The sequence below is a fragment of the Cupressus sempervirens genome, chromosome 4, assembly GCF_028749045.1.
Source record: "Cupressus sempervirens isolate cs-2001-9-10 chromosome 4, ASM2874904v1, whole genome shotgun sequence".
In the NCBI taxonomy this organism is placed as follows: domain Eukaryota; kingdom Viridiplantae; phylum Streptophyta; class Pinopsida; order Cupressales; family Cupressaceae; genus Cupressus; species Cupressus sempervirens.
The window spans coordinates 750,466,204-750,489,861 of record NC_143121.1 but is presented as its reverse complement, the minus strand read 5'-3'; the positions used below and the strand labels follow the sequence as shown (position 1 = coordinate 750,489,861).

Below are 23,658 nucleotides of genomic sequence, written 5' to 3'. Positions count from 1 at the left end.
AATTGAAATCTTTTTGATTCTTAAATTACATGCTTGTAGAATTTTTTAATTACAATATACTAGATCTAGTTAAAACACTATAAAATCTATATGAGAATGTTCTTGACTTTGAGCTCTATAAAATGGTGTTTATATGTTATTAAAAAAATATCATAAAAAATAGTAAGAGTTATTGAGACTCCACTTTTCTTAAATAATTTTATTCTTTTACTAATTGGATACAAACTAGTATAAATCATGCATTTAATAGAAATTTGGAAAAGTGTGAGACCATATATAAATTAGCTAGAATGAATTTATCTAGATCATATGTTTGAAAAAATTACTTTTTAAATAGAAATGTTCAAATTCCATTGTTTTGATAAGTTAGCCTGAAAGGTAACATAGCTTTGTACTTTTACACATTTATCAAGACAATATTGCATTCATCTTGATATGACTGAAACATGCTCCTCATACTTAAAGAACCATCATTTTAAATTAAGATAATATTTTTCATATCTCCACTCTAATTTAAATGGTAATTATTTTGACCATGTTGCTAGTGCTCTCTTTTGTAACTAGTTTATTTAGTTTATGGGAATGTTTTTTATAGATGGTTTTGGTAGTGTTAATATTTTTAGCTACCAATGAATTCTTTTTCACATTCAAAAGTATATTTTTCAAGTTTTTTTATTAAGAAAAGAAATAGTTAACATATTCTAACCCAAAATACAAACAAAACACTAGATACCAAGAGCATAAGATTACCAATGGCTAGTAAAGAAAGATTCATGTCCCTCTATCAAAGAAAAAGGTCCACAAATGACTAACCTACAAACCATGGTTACTAATTTATTACTGCACTCAATGTCTTTAATACTTATACATAGTCTACTAATCTTCTACCTTGAGAATTCAATTGAAAATCACTCAATACTTTAAGAAATCCTTTCTTACCAAGTTGAAATGTGTTGGTCATTTTGACAAGTTATTGATGAATCTTGGGAAATATTTTTATCTATGTGAATTCTTCATAGATACCTATGACTTGTTTTTGTTCACTTTTTTCATACATGAAATAATGTGCATGTCTTTGGTGGAAAACAAAGTATAAACATCTCTAGTTGAATTCAAACTTCAAACTAGGTTTCACATAGCATAGCTTTGTATGAAACAAACATGTTATGATAAATTGAGTGTTATGGTACAACTTTAGTTGTAAAATGAAGACAAAATATTTTATTTATAACTAAATAGAGGGAAATAACTTGCGAGAGCTTTTAGATAGAACAAAATATAGTGAAACTCTAAATAGAGCTTTCTTAAATAGTCTCACTTCTGAAAATTTGTTTTTGTAATTATGGTTCTTTCTTGGGTGGTATTTTAGTTACATTTTTTATAAAACATTTAATTTTTTTCCTTGCTTTTCTAGATTGTGTGGGTTGGTTTTAGGTCCCAGTCTTTTGGTGCTTTAATGTATTACACTTTTACTATGCAAATTACTTTAAAAGAATCATTCACAATATTTTTATATGATGATGTTTATGTAATATTCAAAAAGGTATTACGATATTTTTTTCTAGGTAATTACTTTGTGATACTTTTAAGCTATAAAAAATTGTGCACCTCATAAAACAATCTTAATTTGTTAGTTACTATGATTTTATAAAGTTAGAAACATAAAAGAAAAAAGTTTCAAAGAAAGTATTGATATAGATGAAATAAATTTTCCCTCAATTTGCACTTATATAGGTGTAAACATAGAAATATATCTCAAGTTGTGAATACAAGAGAATTAATTAGTTTGGGGCAGAAATTACTAAAACAAATAATGTGAAATGTGTCAATTTATGAACACTAGTAGCATAGTTCTACTAGTTTGAACTAAAGTTTTAATAAATATGAATTTTGAGGATTCTAATACCAAATCTAGACAATTTTAACTAACTCCTATGTGAATCAATTGATCCATCCTCTATTACATAGAAGGATAGAACCCAAGTTGCTTCACTCTATTTAAGAAAAGTTAGTAAAGCATACAACTTTTAGTCAAATATTTATAGAATAGTGCTTTATGGAAGAAATTTTGTTTTGATTAAGTCTTACAATATCTTCCCATCTCTTTTCAATGTCAAACATGTATGATTTTATTCCCTTTCTATTTCATAGAAGATGGTGTTTATTTGAGTGCTTTTATTATCTAAGGGCATTGGTTGATCTTCAATAAGGATATTATTATTATTATCATGATGTCATGCATACCTTTATCACATACTATAATTGAAGATTATGACAAGGATGTTTGAAAATGCTTTATCCTATTTTTTTAATATTATGGTTTCAATCTTCCATCTTGAAGCTCTTAATATCACATCTTTATCATGGGAAAATAATGGATGATATTCACTTAGAGTAGTTTTTAATGATATAATGGAGATCTTAGATATCATGGATAAAATAAAATTATAGTAGTGATATTTCATTCACCATATACATGTGGATAATTATTTTGTATTTTTCAAGGTTTCATGGATGGGCTCTTTGTTTATATTTTAATTTTGTGAGATTTATTATATATTTTTTACATTCACTAACAGAAGATGGTTATCTTAAAGTGACATAGAGATGCTGATATCATGAAAACTTTTGACAATGTTTGCACACCAAAATTTTTTTTACGAGCTTTAAACCTAATTTCAAATGTTTAGTCAATGATTTTTTTTGTATATATTGACATGTTCACACAACTCAATGTCATTTTATTCTGTCATATTGAAGTGGTAGAGAAGAATACCACTTCATAATGAATTATGCTCTATAAAATGTTATGATGAATAAACATTAAAAATGAGAAAATAAAATGAGAGCAATAAAATAAAGATTCCTAAAAATATAAAACTCATTATCAATTTCACCCCTTTCTCCTTAAGTAGATTTAAATTAGAATAATACCTTCTTTATTTTATTGTTCAATATATATAACAGCCTTACCTATTATACTAGAATACAATGATATAAGTAGATTGAAAGACACGATCATAAGCTTTAATTAAGCTGATAAGGTCTGATAAGGTTATTTATTGTGACACACAACAACTTAAGAATTTCTATATCCGAGAAAAGTGTTGACATGAGCCACCAATTTAGTTTGATATTTAACAAAAGTACATTATTATATAATAATTGAATATATATATTACATAAGGTAAGAATTTAGAGCTTCCGGTTGCCTACGAATCCAAATAGAATATCCCCATTCTAAAAACGAAGTAAAATATCCCTATCTTTAACAAGGTCTAACTGGAATATCCCTATTCTTAACAAACTCCAAGAAAAATTTAGTCTCCTTCTATATCAGTAGAAAAACCACTCCTATAAACAATGCTTTCGGATAAAGATATGCTCCATTTTCCCCTTCCCCACCATATTCACTAGGTTAGGCTTGAATTTTAGCAAGCTCCACATCATTATCTTCCAATGATCTTCGCGTTGTTTCCGCCTCATTGTCTTCCAATGATCTTCCCCTTGTTTCCGCCTCATTGTCTTCCAATGATCTTCCCCTTGTTTCCGGTATCAGAAATGTGCAGCAGAATCCCAAGCAACTTGCCACTGCAAGAATAATCAAGGCCCTCTTCACTCGTATACCAGTTGGATAAGAGGTTTCGCACTCAAAGGAGTTCTTCGCAGGATCCTTCTTGTGCCTGGGTTGAGATGCGAACAGGAAACCAAATGCTCCGATGATAGCGCCTGTTTTCCCAGCGGCGGCAGAAATAACATGACACGTCGATCTCGGCAACGTCTATACAGCCACGAAAATGCACTTTCTTACGAAGGAGAGGACTTACAATTTTTTTTTGAAAAGTTGGAAAAAGCAATGTAAATGAAGTGCATTTTCGTGGCTGTATAGCCACGGGCGTCGATCTCCGCAGGCACAATGAAAGTAGTCGTATTCGGCCCAAAATTAGCAAAGAAAAATGTCAGAGAATAGATCGCCAGAAAACCGTAACGATGAGACCAGTGAACCCAGAAACTTTCATACGGAGTGGCGAGGGCGAACAAGAAAACTGACATGAAGAAAAACCCAGTTAGCTGAATTTTAAACTGCCTAATACGATCTATCAGAAGAATGGTAAATATGTATCCTGGCAGTCCCACACAGTGCAATCAATGTCTGTGAACTTGCAGCATCCTTAACTCCTTCCAATGGATTTTCATAAACACATTTTAACCATCCGATGTTGTGATAAATATCGTCCTGAAATAGATTGCCACTGTAGAATGAAATATCCACAATTAACCAAGTGGACGCCGTGCCGAGCAATTCTAAACCGTGCCGCTTCACAAAATCCATCGAGAACAATCCAAACTCAGGGGACCGAGTTTGCAAGTTCACAACTTCCGATTCGTCTTCGTCAATCGCCAGACTCAGAACCCTCGACATGTCAATCGCGGCCTGCGTGGCGTTTCTGGCAACCAATGCGGTTTCGGGATTTTTCATCCGCCAGTAATATGTAAAACCGGCGGGAACGGCTCCGAGCATCAAGATAATCCTCCAAACCACGTCCTTCTGTCCAAACGACGGCGCATCGCCTCCCAAAGACTTCATTGTGAAAAATTTAACTATTGCAGTTACTGATTATTAATCTCCTATCATAAATGATTATTAAACTGCTGAAAATAAATTTTTAGCTAATATCGAAAAATAACACAACTACAACTTCACTTATAAAATACAAAAAGAAATGCGTAACACAATGAACACAATATTTTCGGACAAATTGTCCCTGAAAAAACCCCTAAGGGAAAACCAGTTCTACAGATGAAGAATTATATTAAACTTCAGCAAATCAAAAGATACAAAGATTCATTGCCTCTCACTGGCAGAACTCCGACAACCTCCTAATTTCTCCCGCTGATATTCTTCACTGCTATCCCCGCGCTAACACTGCGCCCTTGCTAACACTGCAAAATTGCTTCTCCAAAACTTCATGTCTCCAAATGCCCCCTAGACCCCCTTTTATACTACTCTTGTTGGTAAACTAATGGCCGAGATTGATTTACAATCGACGGTTGAGATTAAGACAAATCGACAGCCAACAATAGAATTAGTTGCAAGGTGTCCAAAAGGGAATCACTAAAATTAGTAAATAATAACCATTTACTAATTCTTGGCAAGTGGACAAATAGCTGTCCAAACTACCCATAATTAATGCTGCTATACATAGATAAGGACGAACAGCTATCCAAGCTACCCATAAATACTACTGCTATTTTCGAGTTAGAAATAACAACTGTCCAACTAACAATAATTAACACTCCCTCTTAGTGAGGAAGCTGTTCTGCAGGACACCTAACTTATCTCTGAAGAAGATAAATTTTGCCTTCCCCAATGCCTTAGTCAGAATGTCTACTACCTGCTCCTCTGTAGGTATGTACTGTAGCTGAACAACTCCCCTTTGTACACAATCTCTGATGAAGTGATATCTGATATCTATATGTTTAGACCTATCATGAAATACTGGATTCTCAGACAACTTGATGCAACTCTGATTGTCACAATGTATCATAGTAGTCTCAACCTTCTGAACAAACAAGGCTACTAACAACTTTCGAAGCAATATAGCTTTACATGTCGCCATGCTAGCTGATATGTATTCTGCTTCTGCTGAACTTAGAGCCACAGACTTCTACTTCTTGCTGAACCAAGATACAACTCCTAATCCCAAGCTGAAACAACACCCTGAAGTGCTCCTTTTGTCCGTTGTACTTGTTGTCACTTAGGTTTGCACCCTTGTCCAAGGCCTATGCACGAGGACAACCTAATGAAACATGGAAACAACCTCCAAGCTGCGGGACTTGAACTACGAGGTTGAGTCTCCGGAGAAGGCCGGTTTCCTCTTACTATCAGGGAACATCTATCTACTCTTGGAGAGGAAAAGGGAGAAGAAGAGCACGAAAGAAAATCTACCTAGTCTAATCTAAGGAGGTGATGCACCAAAATAGAGTGTTCGAACTAATTCTCTACCCATATCTGCGCTACTGAACTAGAATGAAACTAAGGATATTACACATCCACACTTTTCTTTAATCAAATAACCACATACAGATCAGAAAACCAAGAAGAATGACACAAGGAAGAAATTCACTTATATATCATTCACAGGCCAGCAGAGATATAGTCATGGGAATTACAGATTTCCACAAAACAATGACACAAGCAAAGAATTCTTGCACTTAATACCAATGGCTGAAGGAGATAAATAGAGAATCAGACAGTTCAGAGGCATAGGGGAGTTTACACTAGAATTGTAGAGAAAAGCAGAGGAAAATCAGAGAGAAGGTCCCCTCCAAAAAACTACAAAATCTGCCTTTATAGTTCAGGCATAACTGAGATCTTTTGCGGCTGAAATGACCCTACAGCTACCTACCATTAAGTCCTGTGGAGGACAATCATGGAAATCTGAAGAAAATCTGATCTTTTTTGCAATAGGTGTCCTGAGAGGACTGAAAACGACGCTATCGATGTTCTGACTAGGTAGATGGATCGACTGAGACGGTGGAGTGTTCTTCCTCATTCTGCATTCATTTCGGGTAGGTCGGGATTGATCATGAAGATCAAATCGCGTAACAAAATTGATCACCCTCATCTTTTAGGTTCATGAATCAGTAGGGGGTCAAAGAGTCAACCTATTTTCACAAGCCAACTGGGCCACGCGGGCCAATCGCTTCTTTTTGTTCTGCCACCTGGGAAGTCCTCTGTGGTTGACCTCCTTTTATTGAACTAACCATGCCACCCTTCAAACTATTATCGTTAACTGTAGCGATCACACTAACTGCCAGCCGTCAACCACCAACTTTAGCCAAGCCAGCGAGACACGTGTCAACAAGGTGCTATGTTGCCATGGTATCCGCCATGCAACTTGGAAAGGTGAGATAACACCAACCGTCGATCTGCCTTAAACTTGACGATCGTGGAGACTCGTCAAACCACTATACTATTCTTACCCAAGGCCCATCATATCTGGTGCCACCTTAGTAACCGCACCACACTCGAATGACACCTGGCAGTACCTGACTGACGTACCCTAGCGAGACTTGGCATCACTGATCCATTAGGCGAAAGGGTGCTATGTCGCTGTTGTAAATCTCATGCAGCTTTTCCATAGCGCGATGGAACCCATCATAGATCAATTTCAATCTAATGATCAGAACCACCTGGTACTCTGCACATCCTTCCCTCTGAAAATCGCTAGGCCCGTGAGCCACATATGCTCTGACTCATACACTTGGCACCTCCCTATTGGCCTATGAACCACATATTCGCCCAGCCCGTCGCAAACATTTTTTGATGACGTAACCTACCCGCCGTGAAACTTTCTTCGTCAGGCGCTATGTTGCTATGAAGATTTTTCAGCCAATAGACGACAGCGACATAGCGCCCATGGTACCGTGGAACCTTTCTGACCCGCCGTGAAACTTTTTTGACCCGCCAAAGAGTCTTGGACGACAAGCAAACTGGACCCACCAGACACGCGTCAACAGGGCACGATGTCACTAACATAAATCTCACACAACTTCACCATAGCAAGACAGCGCCCTACGTAGATATTCCTCAGATCTGATGGCAGAGAACTTGCGGGCCACAAAATATATCATAAGGTTTTAAAACTTTGGTATTTTTTAATATTTCACGGGTATTTGACTATGGATATTTCAAAGGTAGGAAGGGCAATATGAATTATGAATTTTGGCGAGAAAGTTAAAATAAAACATTTCTAGCGACTCACAGGGGGCAAGAGCCTGCTCGATGCATGACCAGTGCCTGTAAACAATCCCTTGGGCCACAGGGTCTAAAAAGTATGAACTTGAGAACTGCAAAACCCTAACCCCTCTTTGAGCAGATTAAAACATGAAAACCCTAGCTTTGCAACTACAACTGGAAATAAAAAACAAAACTTCCTTTGCAACCTGAGACACCTCAAAATCCGCTACCTCACAGGGAGACGGCTATGCCCGTGCACTTCTTGAAAAGTAGGAAACAACATAAAAGAAACTAAACTACCTATATACATGGATTCACAACCTTAAAAATAGGGCTTCAGATAGATCCCATTGACTGGAATGGGAAAAATCTCTCCATTGGGCCGGCTTAGCTGGAATGCGTTAGCCTATTTGCAATTGGCAATCAAATAGGGGCCACTCCATAGTGCATCAAATTTGGAATGTCTTCCTAGTTTTTCCCTATCTGCATCCCACTTTAGAACTAAATCTCCTTCTCTGAAGGTTCTGGCCCTAGCCTTCTTATCAAAACTCCTTTTCTTCTACTGCTGATGTATCTCTAGGGTTTGCATAGCCTTATTTCTCTTTTCTTCTAGTTCAATCAACTTTGCCATTCTTATTGTCATGGCATTATCTTCAATCAATTCCAGCTGATGAGCCAATTCCAAGGATGGGAATTCCAATGAAATTGGGAGTCTGGCCTCCCTACCATATACCAACACAAAAGGTGAATTTCCAACAGATCTCTTGGGTGTTATCCTATCAGCCCAAAGAGTAGTTCTAAATTTCTTATGCCAGACCCTCTAATTGTCTTCTATTGTCCTCTTCATGATTCTGATCAAATTCTTGTTGGAAGACTCAGCCAAACCATTACTTTGGTGATAGTAATTTGATGATGTGCTCAGGTAAATATTGTGATTCATTGCCCATGCACAAATCTGGGTTCCAACAAAAGACTTAGCATTGTCCGAAATGATAGTAGAAGGAGCACCAAACCTAGATACAATCCCATCAAAGAATTCAACAACTGATGGTTCTGTAGCATCCTTCAAGGCAACCGCCTCTGTCCATCTAGTGAAATAATTAGTAGCAGCCAAAATTCATTTATGACCTGCACTAGATGGAGGATTAATGGGGCCTATAAAATCCAACTCCCATTGGGTAAAGGGCTGATCCACCTGAATAGGATGAAGGGGGAGAGCTGCAAGCCTCTGTTTGCTTGAAAAGAAAGCACACTTCTCACATTTTCTCACATATCCATAACAATAATGAAATAGAGATGGCCAATAATAACCAGCCCTCATGATCTTCATGGCAGTTGTTCTTGCAGAGAAATGGCTACCATCAGGGCCATCATGAAGTTCCTTAATCATCCTCTCAGCCTGATTCTCTTCAATACATCTCAACATGGTCCCATTAAAATGCTTCCTAAATAGGATACCATCAATTACAAAATAGGGAATGGACTGCAGTCTATATTGTCTCCTTTTAGTTCTGTCCAATCCCTGGGGGTATCCATCCCCTGATAAGAAGCTCCTCATATCATTTATCCAGCTCCTTGGACCATTAACATTTCCTTCCTCCTGTTGCTTTGTTATTACCATAGTAGCCTCTTCATCTGAATCCTAGCCTGATAACATTTCTTTGCACAATCTTCTCCCTCTTACCAGCTTGGTAATCTAAATATCAACATCATATTCCATTACCCTAGTGATCCATCTAGTTGTCTTTTCACTGATATCCTTGCTTAATAGGAAATCCTTTACACTAGCATGGGGCACCAACAAATGGATCCTATTGTGGGATAAGAGGTGTTTGAATTTTTTCAAGGCTCTCATGACAGCAAGGGCCTGCTTCTCAATGAAGCTGTACTTATCTTCATATTCCTTAAGCCCTTCACTAAAGAAGGCTATGGGTTGCTCCTCATCCTTGTCATTTGTTTGAGTCAAGACACCAGAGATACTTGACTCACCACCTAGAGTGTAGAGGATGAAATCTTTTCCAAAATTTGGGTTCATGAGAGTGGGGGCTGAGGCCATGGCTACCTTGATTTCTTCAAAACTCTCATTCCCTTCGTTGGTCCATGAGAAGACCATACCTTTCTTAATAATAGCTATAAGAGATTTCACCATGGTAGCAAGATTAGGAATAAACCTTCTTACAAAATTTATTCTACCAAGGAAACTTTGCAGCCCTTTCTTGTATTTAGGAAGAGGAAGGGCAAGTATTGCCTTTGTTCTTTCTGGATCAATGGTCAGCCCATCCTTAGATACAATGTGTCCTAATAATTTTCCTTGGCTTGTAGCAAAGACACACTTGGCTAGGTTAAGGGAGACCCCAAACTCTCTACATCTTAGAAATACCTGTCTTAGATGATCAAAATGATCTTCTACATTTTTTGAATATACAGTTATATCATCAAGGTATACTAAGACAAACTTGTCAATTAATTTTTTAAAGGTCATCTCCATTGCCTTTTGAAATGTGGCACCTGCATTTCTTAGTCCAAATGGCATCTTGCAATAAGCATAGCTGCCCCATTTAGTAGTAAATGCTATCTTATATCTGTCAGATTCTTTAACCAACACTTGGTTATAACCAGAAAACCCATCAAGAAAATTGAATCTCATTGACCCACTGAGTCTGGATAGAATTTGCTCCATGGAAGGGAGAGGATGCTAATCTTTAAGATAAGCCTGATTAAGGTCTCTAAAGTCCACACACAATCTGATTTCTGCATTTTTCTTCCTTACAGGGACAAGGTTAGCTTCCCATGATAAGTGTTTGATAGGAAATATTATATTAGCCTCAATCAACTTGGATAGTTCTTTTCTCATTAGAGGCTCAATCTTAGGATTCACTAGCGTCTATTCTTGCCTTACTGATTTGGCCTTATTAATCAAATCTATGGTATGCTAAAACAAACTAGGGTCAAACCCTTTTAAATGATCATATGTCCAAGCAAATACATCATTAAATTCTTGACATAACTGAATGAAGTTTTCTTGATCAGTTCTAGAACATACCTTCCCCATATTCAGAGATTTTCCATCAGCAATTGTAACTGGGGCATGATCATCCTTTTCTGCAGCTACATTCATTCCTTTGCCTCTTGTTTGATCATCAGGGTTAAAGACACTCTCTAAGGTAATGAGACCCTTGGGCAACTTGTTAGAGCTGAGATGAATGATCTTATCACCGTACTGATCTTGCAATCTTGACTGGTTTCTATCTAAGAATTCTGTCTCATTCTGCAAGAAACTCACAATTTGCTCATCAGAATCAAACACCTGCCAATGAGTGTTGTTGTTAGGGATAGTAGGCCTCACTACCACCCTTATTTTTTGCTTCTTCTCTTCCTCAAGATTCCCTGGTACATTATAAGTTGCACCCACTGCTGCAAGTCTATCAGCATATCTATTTTCTCTCCTAGGAATGCTCTAAATATTAAATGCATTGAAGCCCTCACGCAAATCCTAGACTCTGTGTTTGTAAGACTTGAGTAGGCCATTTTAGGTGACATTCTAGTTTCTCACTTGGTTAACTACCAACTCACTATCCCCATATACTCTCAAGGCTTGAATTCCTCTCTTTTGGGTAAGTAAGAGACCTTGAATCAAAGATTCATACTCGGACACATTATTGGTGCAACTGAATTGGAGCTTAAAGGAGAAGTAGTATCTTATTTGTGCAGGAGAGATCAACATAACACCAGCCCCTGATCCATTTCTATTTCTTGAGCCATCAAAATACATACTCCATATCCCACTTATATCATCATTAGTCCCAACAAGATCAGGAACTTGAGCATCTTTCTCTATTACGCAATATGTACTAAGGCTTGTCTCAAGAATCTCTAACATAGGCTCAAACTAATCAAAATCTCTGCTATGGAAGTGGTAGGCTCATTTACTATGTCATTTTCATCCATCTCTAGAATAGGGCAATTCATGTTGATGGGATTGGGGTTGTAAGATTTAGTGTGATGAAGGGCTTGAGGTTCTGCTCTAATTGAGGCATTGGCTCCATATCTGGTCTTAAATGACATATACGACTAATCAGCAGATATGAATCCACCAATTTGAGTAGTGAAGTCTCTTGAAAGATAAATAGAAAAATAGGGCTTGACTTCAGCAACAGATATGTCTTGAATCATAGTGCAACCATGGCATGCATGTAGGGCCATCTCCACATTCTTAAGGATACCTGCAGTTTTGACAGTACTACCATCTAATTATAAGACATCCCTAACAATGGGCTCATATTTCATTCCTAAAGCATCAAAAACACACCTAGGCATTACTAAGCTACTAGCCCTTGAATCTATCATGCAATTGTGGACTAATTTGCCTCCTACAATCATAGAAACATAGAATGGAGGAGGTCTAACCTTTTTATTTGTCTCCACATCCCCTGCTAGTTGTACTAGACTTGTGGCACTCTCCATGGCAGATGGCTGATCCTTGGGTTCAATCTTCTTTAACTCTTGATGCAGCATCCTCTTCTGCATTGGTATGGTAGCAACAACATCCCACATGGAGATATTCACATTGGTCTTCTTCATTTTCTCTACCACACTGAAAGGTGTATTAGGAACTTTGGTAGAAACTTTGGGAGCTGCACTTATAAGAGGTTGAGATGGGGCAACATGAGGATCACTTGCATCTTCCTTTCTAGAATCTTGCCTTTGCTCCTATGAAGCACTTGTTTGTTCACTTGCTACTTGTATATGAGGTGTAGCACTTGAAGTTGAGGCTTTCTTAGGAAAAGGAGGGGTAGCATGTTCTATAGCTCTCCTCTTACTTCTTGTGTTATGAGCAACGAAATCCTAGTTTACATTACAATGCTCTCCAATCGGATGATTCATGAAAGAGCAATCATCATGTCCTTGAATATATGAGGTCTCCTTGGAATGATCCTCCTTGTATGATTGCTTTGCTGCAGGTTCTTGGACAGTTAGGGCCAAATAAGATTCTGCCTTCTGGCACATGCAATAGGCATAAGAATAGTTGCAAGAAGGATAGAAATCTTGATCTTGGGCCAAGTTATTTTGAGGGACTATAGCACTGTTCTGATTTGAGCTTGAAGCAAAAGCATGACTATTTTGCCTACCCTGATCAAAAGAGCGATTCCACTGATTAGGAGGCCTACCACCATTTGGAGCTTGATATTGCAATTGGGGAGGCTTGCCACCTTGAGGCTACTGCCTTTCCAAGGCCACCACCTTGTTACTCATTTTTTGTAATATAGAAAAACTATCCTCTAATCTCTTCCCCTGGTCCTTCAACTCCCTCCCCTGTTCTTGCAATTTTTTTATCTAGGGTTTTCTCTCTTCTATCTGTATTCAACACTAGACCTTGGAGCATCTCTCTTAGTTCATCTATCCCATTTGAGGATGTGGAAGCTTGGGGAACTGGAGTAAGGGCTTGTGATGTAGAAGTTGTAGGAAGAGGGGCCATTGCTGGTTGGTGGTTGGGAACATCAGGAAAGAAAGGCATAGGGGGCCTTGGAGCCAACTTTCCTCCTTGTATCAGGATATTCTCAGCTTTTATGGCTATCTCATAAGCATTAGGCAAGGTATCTCCTCCCATAGTTTGGATTGTAGTGGCAATATCACTGTTAAAAGCTCTAAGGTAATGCAAGAAGGCATTACCAGGGGTAGGTTTCACTATAGTAGGTATTCTATCCCATGTCTTTTGAAATCTATAGTTAAAATAAGTCATACATTCATGGGGGGCTCTTTTTATAGTAGTCAACTGCTCTAAAAGTGACAGATAGTCACTTTTATCTTCAAAATGTTTGCATAACCCTACTCCTAGTCCATCCCAATTAGTTATAGAACCATGAGCTAAGCCTCTAGACCACTGTAATACTTGTCCTTTTAAAGATGAGGCTAGAAGTATAATAGCAACATCATCCTCTATGATACCATGAATATTACAAACATTTGCTACTTCTTGGATATGCTCTAAAGGGGAGATGGAAGTTTCACTAGTAAAATCAGGTATACTTTTTAGTGCAGATACTGGTATATCATGTCTTTGAGCTAACAATAGAGGACTTCCACCATTAAAGGTGGAAAAAGCATGGAATCTTGGCTGTGCCATGTAAACGAGTGTTCTATTGATGAGGGTTGATGGCAATCTAGGCTGAGTTCGAGCAACAGGAGGAGTAGAGACAGATCTTACATGTATATTAACTGTTATTACACCCCTAACTGGTGATAATGAAGTTCTAGTCCTCCTTCTTCTAGGATTTGAAAGAGAAAGCTCTTGATATTGAAATTTACCTCTAGAAGATGCCCTTGTTTCAGCTCTGGGCATGAATCACTTCAACTTTGGCCTGGAACTAGATTTTTTGATGTTCGGAGTCGCCAAGTACTTTGAAGAATCAGCCTCTTGAAGGCTTAAATACTGAAGCCAACACTACCTCTTCAGCATTAATTTCTGAAACTCTTTATTCTTGACACCAGTAGACTTTTAAATTTTGTTTGAAAAACTATCCCACCGGGTGTGCAAAAAACTTTTGTCACTTAGGTTTGCCCCCTTGTCCAAGGCCTATGCGCGAGGACAACCTAGTGAAACATGGAAACAACCTCCAAGCTATGGGACTTGAACTGCGAGGTTGAGTCTCTAGAGAAGGCCGGCTTTCTCTTACTATCAGGGCGCACCTATCTACTCTTGGAAAGGAAAAGGGAGAAGAAGAGCACAAAAGCAAATCTACCTAGTCTAATCTAAGGAGGTGATGCACCAAAATAGAGTGTTTAGACCAATTCTCTGCCCATACATGTGCTACTGAACCAGAATGAAACTAAGGATATTACACATCTAGACTTTTCTTTCATCAAATACCCAAATACAAATTAGAAAACCAAGATGAATGACACAAGGAAGAAATTCACTTATATATCATTCATAGGTCAGCAGAGATACAATCATGCAAATTACAGATTTCCACAAAAAAATGGCACAAGCAAAGAATTCTTGCACTTAATACCAATGGCTGAAGGAGATAAATAGAGAATCAGACAGTTCAGAGGCATAGGGGAGTTTACACTAGAATTGTAGAGCAAAGAAGAGGAAAATCAGAGAGAAGGTCCCCTCAAAAAAACTACAAAATCTACCTTTATAGTTCAGGCATAACTGAGATCTTTTGCGGCTAAAGTGACCCTACAGCTACTTGCCATTAAGTCCTGCGGAGGACAATCATTGAAATCTAAGGAAAATCTAATCTTTTTTGCAACAGGTGTCCTGAGAGGACTGAAAAAAGTGCCATCGATGTTCTGACTGGGTAGATGGATCATTTGAGATGGTGGAGTGTTCTTCCTCATTCTACATTCATTCCGGGTAGGTCGAGATTGATCATGAAGATCAGATCGCGTAACAAAATCAATCACCCTCGTCTTTTAGGTTCATGAATCAGCGGGGGGTTAGAGAGTCAACCTATTTTCACAAGCCAACTAGGCCACGCGGGGCAATCGCTTCTTTTTGTTCTACCACCTGGGAAGTCCTCTATGGTTGAACTCCTTTTATTGAACTAACCACGCCACCCTTCAAACTATTATCGTTAACTGTAGCAATCACACTAACTGCCAGCCGTCAACTGCCAACTTTAGCTAGGCTAACAAGACACGTGTCAACAAGGCACTATGCCAACATGGTATCCGCTGTGCAACTTTGGAAGGCGAGATAGCACCGACCATCGATCTGCCTTAAATCTGACGATCATGGAGACTCGTCGTACCACTATACTGTTCTTACCCCGGGCCCATCATATCTGGCACCACCTCGGCAACCAGACCACACTCGAATGACACCTGGCAGTACCTGGCTGACGTACCCTAGCGAGACCTGGCCCCGCTGATCCACATGGCAAAAGAGTGCTATGTCGCTGTTGTAAATCTCGCGCAGCTTTTCCATAGCGCGATGCTGCCCATCATAGATCAATTTCAATCTAACAATCAGAACAACCTCGTACTCTACACATCCTTCCCTATGAAAATTGTTGGGCCTGTGAACCACATATGCTCTGACTCATACACTTGGCACCTCCCTATTGGCCTGTGAACCACATATTCCCCCGGCCTGCCACAAACATTTTTCGGTGACGTAACCTGCCCGTCGTGAAACTTTCTCTGTCGGGCGCTATGTCGCTATGAAATTTTTTGGCCAACACACGATAGTGACATAGCGCCCACGGTACCGTGGAACCTTTTCGACCTGTCGTGAAACTTTTTTGACCCACCAAAGAGTCTTGGACGACCTGCAAACTAGACCCACCAAACACGCGTCAACAAGGCATGATGTCGCTAACATAAATCTCGCACAACTTCACCATAGCGAGACAACACCCTACGTAGATATTCCTCATATCTGAAGACAGAGAACTTGTGGGCTGCAAAATATATCATAAGATTTAAAACTTTGGTATTTTTTAATATTTCACGGGTATTTGACTATGGATATTTCAAAGGCGGGAAGGGCAATATGAATTATGAATTTTGGCGGGAAAGTTAAAATACAATAGTACTTCCTACCCAATCTGCATCAGTATAGCCTATTAACCTGATACCTTCACCTCAAACATATCTGATCCCATACTCGACTGTACCATGCAAGTAATGTAGCACATGCTTAGCTGCTATCCAATCCATTCTCTTTGGTTCAACCATGAACTGACTAAGAGAGTTTACTGCAAATGCTATATCTGGTCTAGTGTTGACCAAATACATAAGCAAACCAATCAACTATCTATATAAAGTGGGATCTACATCCTTCTCCTTAGATGTATCTACCTTCCTCCAATTCGTGATCATGGGTGTAGACATAGCTTTGCAATCCTCCATCCCAAATTTCTTCAAGATTTCAATGCAATATTTCCCTTGACCAAGGAAAATCTCCCCATCTGTCTGCCACACTTCCATGCCTAGAAAGTAGTGCATAAGTCATAAATCCTTCATCTCGAACTCTTCTGCAAGGTTCCTCTTGCAATCCACTATGAGCCCTAGTGAACCTATAAGAAATAGATCGTCCACACAAAGAAAAAGAATGAGAATCTCAGCCCCAACCATCACGTAGTAGAGGTTAGCATCTGCTTCACTCTTCACAAAGGCCATTTTCTACAAGTATGTATCAATGCGCTCATACCATGCTCTAGGATCCAGCTTGAGTCCATACAATGCTTTCTCCAATCTGCACATGTGGGTCTCTTTGTTGTGTGCTACAAAGCCTTCCAGTTGTTCTATGTATACCTCCTCCTTCAACTCACCATTGAGGAATGTTGTCTTGACATCCATTTGATGGATTTGCTATCCCATCTATGGTGCAAGTGAGATTACAGCTCATATTGAAGTATACCTGGCAACTGGAGCAAATGTCTCCTCATAGTCTATTCCCTCCTTTTGAGAGAACCCCTTTGCCACAAACCTAGCCTTGTATTTCTTGATGCTACCATCTGCACCATGCTATATCTGTTGGTCTAGGTACTTTCTCCAACACATCATTTTGCATTATTGAAGAATATTCCTCAACCATAGCATCTCGCCATACCTGATGTTCTGCAGCTTCCTAATAGCTAGAAGGCTCACTATCTACAAACTGACTAACTAATGCCACATAGTCATTGAACTTGGCTGGTTGTCTTCGTTGTCTAGTACTCTTCCTAGGAGCTCCCACAAACTCCTGAGTATCCCTTTGTGTATCTGGAACCACATGGTTCCTGCTGCCAACTGTAGAGGATGAAATTTCAACCTCTAAGTCTTCTAGATGCATTTCTTGTTGCACCCGTTGCTCCATACTCTATGAATCTTCACTAACTAAGTCTACACTCATACTGGTAACTGTACTTGAGCTTTGCTGCCCTTGACTTGGTCTTGGAGCTTCTATTGGCTGCTCACTCTGATCATCTGTTGGAAAATCTTTGGATCTCCTGAATGCCTTGTCCTCCATGAACTTGACATCTCGTCTAACAATAATTCTTTTAGTCCCCGGAATGAAAATCCTATATGCCTTTGAGGTCTCATTGTACCCAACAAAGTACCCCCTCTCTGCAGTCTGATCTAACTTTGTACGTGTATCTCCAGGAATATGACAATATGCCAAATTCTCAAATATCCTGAAGTGACTAACATTTGGCTTCTTCCCTAGCACCTTGTGTGGAACTCTATTCTGAATGTAGACTGTTGTATTACACGCCTTTTCCCATAAGTAATAGGGCTATGTTGCCTCTGATATAGAACGGTTCTTCTTCTCAGAAACTCCATTCTGCTGTGGATTGTAAGGAACAGTCCATTCTCTCTTGATTCCTTCTTTGTCACATAGCTCCTGGAAGATATTTCCTTTGTACTCGCCTCCATTATCTGACCAAAGAACCTTTATCTTCTTTCCTGTCAAGTTCTCCACAAGAGCCTTGAACTCTTGGAATCGACTGAAAACCTCATCCTTAGTCTTCAAGAAGTATATCCAAGTATTTCTAGAGAAATAATCAATAAAAGTAACATAGTACTCATATCATCTGAGAGATTTCGTCAACATTGGTCCAAAAACATCTGAATGTACTAGATCAAGAACACCCTTAGATCTGGTTTCACTGCTTGGAAAAGATGTTGTTTCAAACTTCCCCAACACACATCCCTTACATACATCATCATGCTCTATGCTCAGCTCTGGAACACCTGTCATGGTCTCACGAAGCAATCTAAGTGCTCCATGATGAATATGGCCCATTCTCCTATGCCATAGCCCTCCAAGATCTCTAGGATTGCTATTGCTCATAAGTGCCTTAGGAGTATCAAACTGCAATTTATAAAGGCGACCACTCCTAACTCCAATAGTTATGGGTGATTTCCAATCCTTGTGCTTAATCAACACATGTGTCCCTCTAAAGAGTACATTATACCCCCTATCCTGAAGAATAGATACAGAAATCAAATTCATACCTAAGCCTAGCACATATAACACATCATGAAGTGGAATTATCTTTCCATTCTCCCTCTGAAACTGAACAGTCCCTTTCACAACAGGGTTGAGTTTGGACAAGTTTTCCATAGAAATCTGGATGTTGGTGTCCTCCTCCTTGTAACTAGAGAAGTACTCTCTAACTCCTGTCATATGAAATGACACCCCACTATCTATATAACAAACACACTGTGAGGTTGAGCTAACCATACAAGCTATGAGTGCAAACTCATCTTCCATTCTACTGGAGAGTTCTTCTACAATTGATAAAGCTGTCACCTGCTTCTTACCCTTCTTCCTCTCTGGGAAATCACTGACATAGTGGAAAAACTCGTGACATCCAAAGCACTTGACCTTAGAAAGGTCCTTCTTCTTCTTCTCACTTTGTGAATTTGATCCTTTGCTAGATCCCTTCTTTTCTTTCCCTTTACCCGCTAGGGCAATGTTCTCTTGTTCCACCTCATTTTTCTAACTCTTGTTGGCCCCATTGACAAGACTTAGTCTAAACTCCTCCTGAGTGAAATTAGTCCATAGTCAATCCCAACTCAGTAAAGTATCTCATCCACTGACAACTTGAACAAAGACATTCCATTGTTTAGTAAACCCATTTAGCGCTATCTCCAATAGCTGCTAACTCATCCTTGACAAGTCTGAGCCTGGTGAGGTAACTTGTGACGTCTTCTCCCTAATTCATTCGGGTATTCTTTAGTTTCTCTCTGAGAATCAACTTCCTATTGGTGGTAGCATTTTGGTATAGATTCAAAATGGCGTCCCACATCTTCTTTGCCGTATCTAGCTCTTTGATATGTGGAACAATATGATCCTTGAAACCATCAAGGATAATCCTCATCACTTTGGCATCATCCTTTCTATATGTTGTAAGCTGTGTTGCATCCATTGGTATAGGTACAACACTATTAGCATAATCTTTGATACCATTCTCTTCCAACAATAAAGAAATTCTGGCCTTCCAGACACCAAAATTTGAGGCACCATCCAATCTATCCTGATCTCTCAAACCAGCTGAAGCCATCTCAAGGGTTTAAAGCAATAATAAATCTAAAGAAATCAAAATTTCCTTCCTAGGGCAAAACTCTTCTACCCTTAACAATGCTCTGATACCATGTGAAAAATTTAACTATTGCAGTCACTGATTATTAATCTCCTATCATAAATGATTATTAAAATGCTGAAAATAAATTTCCAGCTAATATCGAAAAATAATACAACTACAACTTCACTTATAAAATACGGAAAGAAATGCGCAACACAATGAACACAATATTTTTAGACAAATTGTCCCTTGAAAAACCTCTAAGGGAAAAATAGTTCTACAGATGAGGAATTATATTAAACTTCAGCAAATCAAGAGATACAAAAATTCCTTACCTCTCACTGGCAGAACTCTGACAACCTCCTAATTTCTCCCGCTGATATTCCTCACTACTATCCCCGTGCTAACACTGTGCCCTTGCTAACACTGCAAGACAATTTTCTATCATTGCAAAATTGCTTCTCCAAAACTTCATGTCTCCAAATGCCCCCTAGAACCCCTTTTATACTACTCTCGTTGGTAAACCAATGGCCGAGATTGATTTACAATCGACGGTTGAGATTAAGAAAACTCTACAGCCAACAATAGAATTGGTTGCAAGGTGTCCAAAAGGGAACCACTAAAATTAGTAAATAATAACCATTTACTAATTCTTGGCAAGTGGATAAATAGTTTTCCAAACTACCCGTAATTAATGTTGCTATACATAGATAAGGATGAACAGCTGTCCAAGCTACCCATAAATACTACTACTATTTTTGGGTTAGAAATAATAGCTGTCCAACTAACAATAATTAACATTCATACTCACCGCCACAACGAGAGCCACAATACTGCCAGCCAGAATATCGAGCCCTTGCATGCCGAACACCACCGTGATGAAAGGTCCTCTGGTTTTGGTATTGGCATATTCAACCATGATTGTTGCAGACAAAGGGTAGTCATCGTCAATTCCTAACCCTAACCAGAACCTGAAGAAACACAAGGTGCCAATCACACATTCTCTCGATGTGCTAATAGAGAAGCCAGAAGCAAGAGAACTGAAGACCATCAGAGTTAGGGTGAATCCATCTGCCCTCTTTCATCCAATTCTGTCTCCAACCCAATCGAAAAATAGCTAGCCTGCAAAAGCCCCGCACAGGGCTATTCCATTAACAAGGGCTTTCACCTTGATGGGTAATGAGCCCTTCTGTTTACTGTCGTTGTAATAGATGTTTCCCAGCAGACTGGAAATGGGCGAGAGGTAGAAGAGATCGTAGGCGTCTGCGAAAAATCCCATTCCAGCAATAAATATTGCACTGAAATGATACAGCTGTGTGCGCACCGAGTCTAGCACAGAAATAACCCTGAGTGGCATTTTTTAACTATAGATTCACAATTTCTATCAAAGTATTGTCAAAGGGTTCTTAGTGTACTGGTGAAGTTCTAAGATTTACAAAGAGTCTATTAGTTCTTCTAACAAATGAGTCCTGCTTAGTGCAAGGTTGGAAATATCTAAAAGAGATAAGATTGGGATTGTGGCTGGGACTAATCTAATGGAATGAATACCCCTTAATCCTTAATGAAAAAGATTAGACAAAAGCTAAAACTTTCTGATATTTTTTACAAATCACTATGAATCTTTGATCAACCCGATGTATTTTAATATACACGGCTAGAGGTCGTTGTTCTACTGCTCGTTGTCTCTCTTTATTTTTAATCCTTGTAGTCAAAGAGTCTTTAGAGATATATATATATTTTTGGGGGTATTTTCTAAGAATATTAAAAAATATACTATTTTAAATTATATATATTTTTAATACTGCCAAATTCACCCAGGGCACGATCCCGACCTCATCCCTTATGATGTCTATGAGCCTTGCACTCAGCAAGACTTGATCCCTGGTGGGCTCTTTGTGAGCCATACAACTTCACTAATACAAACACAGAGAAGGGACAGCTTTGTGGGGCACCATCCGAAACATGCTCTGAAGCCCAACTTGTAAAGAATATTCATAGAAAATTAGGGTACAGCGTGACAAATAGGTTTTGGAATTTTTCAACAATGGAAAGTGATCAGTTGGAAAGTTCAAGATGAACAATTAATGTATCCCATGAAATGGTCACGCAATTCTTTCTGGATTAAGAACCTTAGCAGAGTGTCTACCAACTACTCCCACTTGGGGAGCGGTATAAAGTTGTATTTTTTTAAAACAAAATTATATTGAACAGATTATAATTATAAATAAATTTGAAGTTATCGAGGGAGGTGGAGGAAAAAATCGAGTCACCAGCAATCCAGTCAAAAGGGTGCAGTTTATCTTTTCTAAATTCATCTGTATACTGTTAGGTGGATCTCTAATCGGTTGGATGTTTAGTATTATAGAGTGGTGGAGCATTCTATTGATATATATGATTGATAATTTCTACATTAATATTTTAGTCTATTGTAATGAATGAATTATATGTTAAATTTATATTAAAATTTGTTTATTTTAAGCATGTTCTAATGATATAGTTTGATAAATTTATTTGTTGAGAAATTTAATGTTATTTTGTGAAATCAAATATGAGTTTCTATTTTCTTATATTTCATTTTTCATTTATTTTATTTTATTTTATCAAGTTTACTTCTAATTTAAAAAAACTATTCTATCTTTTTAATATGTTATAACTTTGATTGTCATTTTTCCTTACATTGGCATAACTATTTTACTGTGCATGTTTAATTTCATGAGTTTATGATGTTCATGAGATTATTTATTATACACTTTGAAATACATATTATCATATAGAGATCTCCTAATAAATTCACCATGCATTCATTATCATAGAGTCTAAATCAACACAAAATCATTCTAGAGCATTTCAATGACAATAGAGAACTTTCTTTTCTATAATAAACATTTATGTGACTCCATAGCTAGTCTACTAAAAAGGATTGACTGGAGCAAAATGGATCAACTGAAGAGAACATGAATTTTATTATATAATCATTTCTCCAATGGATTAGTAAATAATAAATTAGAGTGAAGTACTACATGGTTATCCAATTTACACATATGATTGTTGTGACAAGGATACAATAGGTAGAAGTGGCCTAGAACCATAGAATTAATTAATCATAATATTCTAAAAGTTGGTTAACTATTATGAATTAAATATCTTTTATACATAAAAATATTTTAGTTTGGAATCAAAGATATCATTGATCATTCTTATGAGATCTACATTCATTAACAAACACATTTAATCTTCTTAAGGAACATTTGGTATTTTTATGTGCCTTAGAATTAAATTGGCCTAAGTTGAAATAGTTTTAATGGTGTTACCTTATTTTTATCATTTTCAAATAACATTGGAGTATTTAATAAAAATAATGTTAAGATAACTAGGTCCCAAGGTGATAGTTCATCCAATCACTCATCTCATAAAATTAGCATGTTACCTATTGTTTTTCATAATGTTGATACTTTTACATGTTTTGGAAACTGTTTCAATAATGAGAAAAGTTTTTCTAATAATCACATTCAGCATAATCTCTTATTTCATCGTCTCTCTCTTTATTAGAGTTTTGAGTCAAATGTTAACTTATAAATCTTCTAAAGTTTGTAGGTCATATTTTTTTTATTTAATTTTTTCTAATAGTGTCCATACTTTTTAAAAATTTCATCCCACTTAGGTAATGTAGAGGTTCTAACAACTCTTTGAGCCCCCAAAATCCTTTACTATTAATTGAAATCTTAAGAAAATGGCTAAGATTTTTGAGGCTTTATTAACCTTGAAAAACCCTAATAAGGTTAATATTAAATAAAACTCGAACGATAAGCTCAAAAGAGAGCCTAATGGCCACAATAATTGGATTTCCCAAAACTCAAAAAATGCTAGAAAAATTTGATCTCAAATTTT

The 23,658-nt window shown here is 37.8% G+C and overlaps 1 pseudogene; it reads right to left on the bottom strand.

Moving 5' to 3' along the window:
- Window positions 1-3,418: 3,418 nt before the first annotated feature.
- Window positions 3,419-21,127, bottom strand: LOC149563544 (putative inorganic phosphate transporter 1-8; annotated as a pseudogene).
- Between the last annotated feature and the right edge of the window lie 2,531 nt (window positions 21,128-23,658).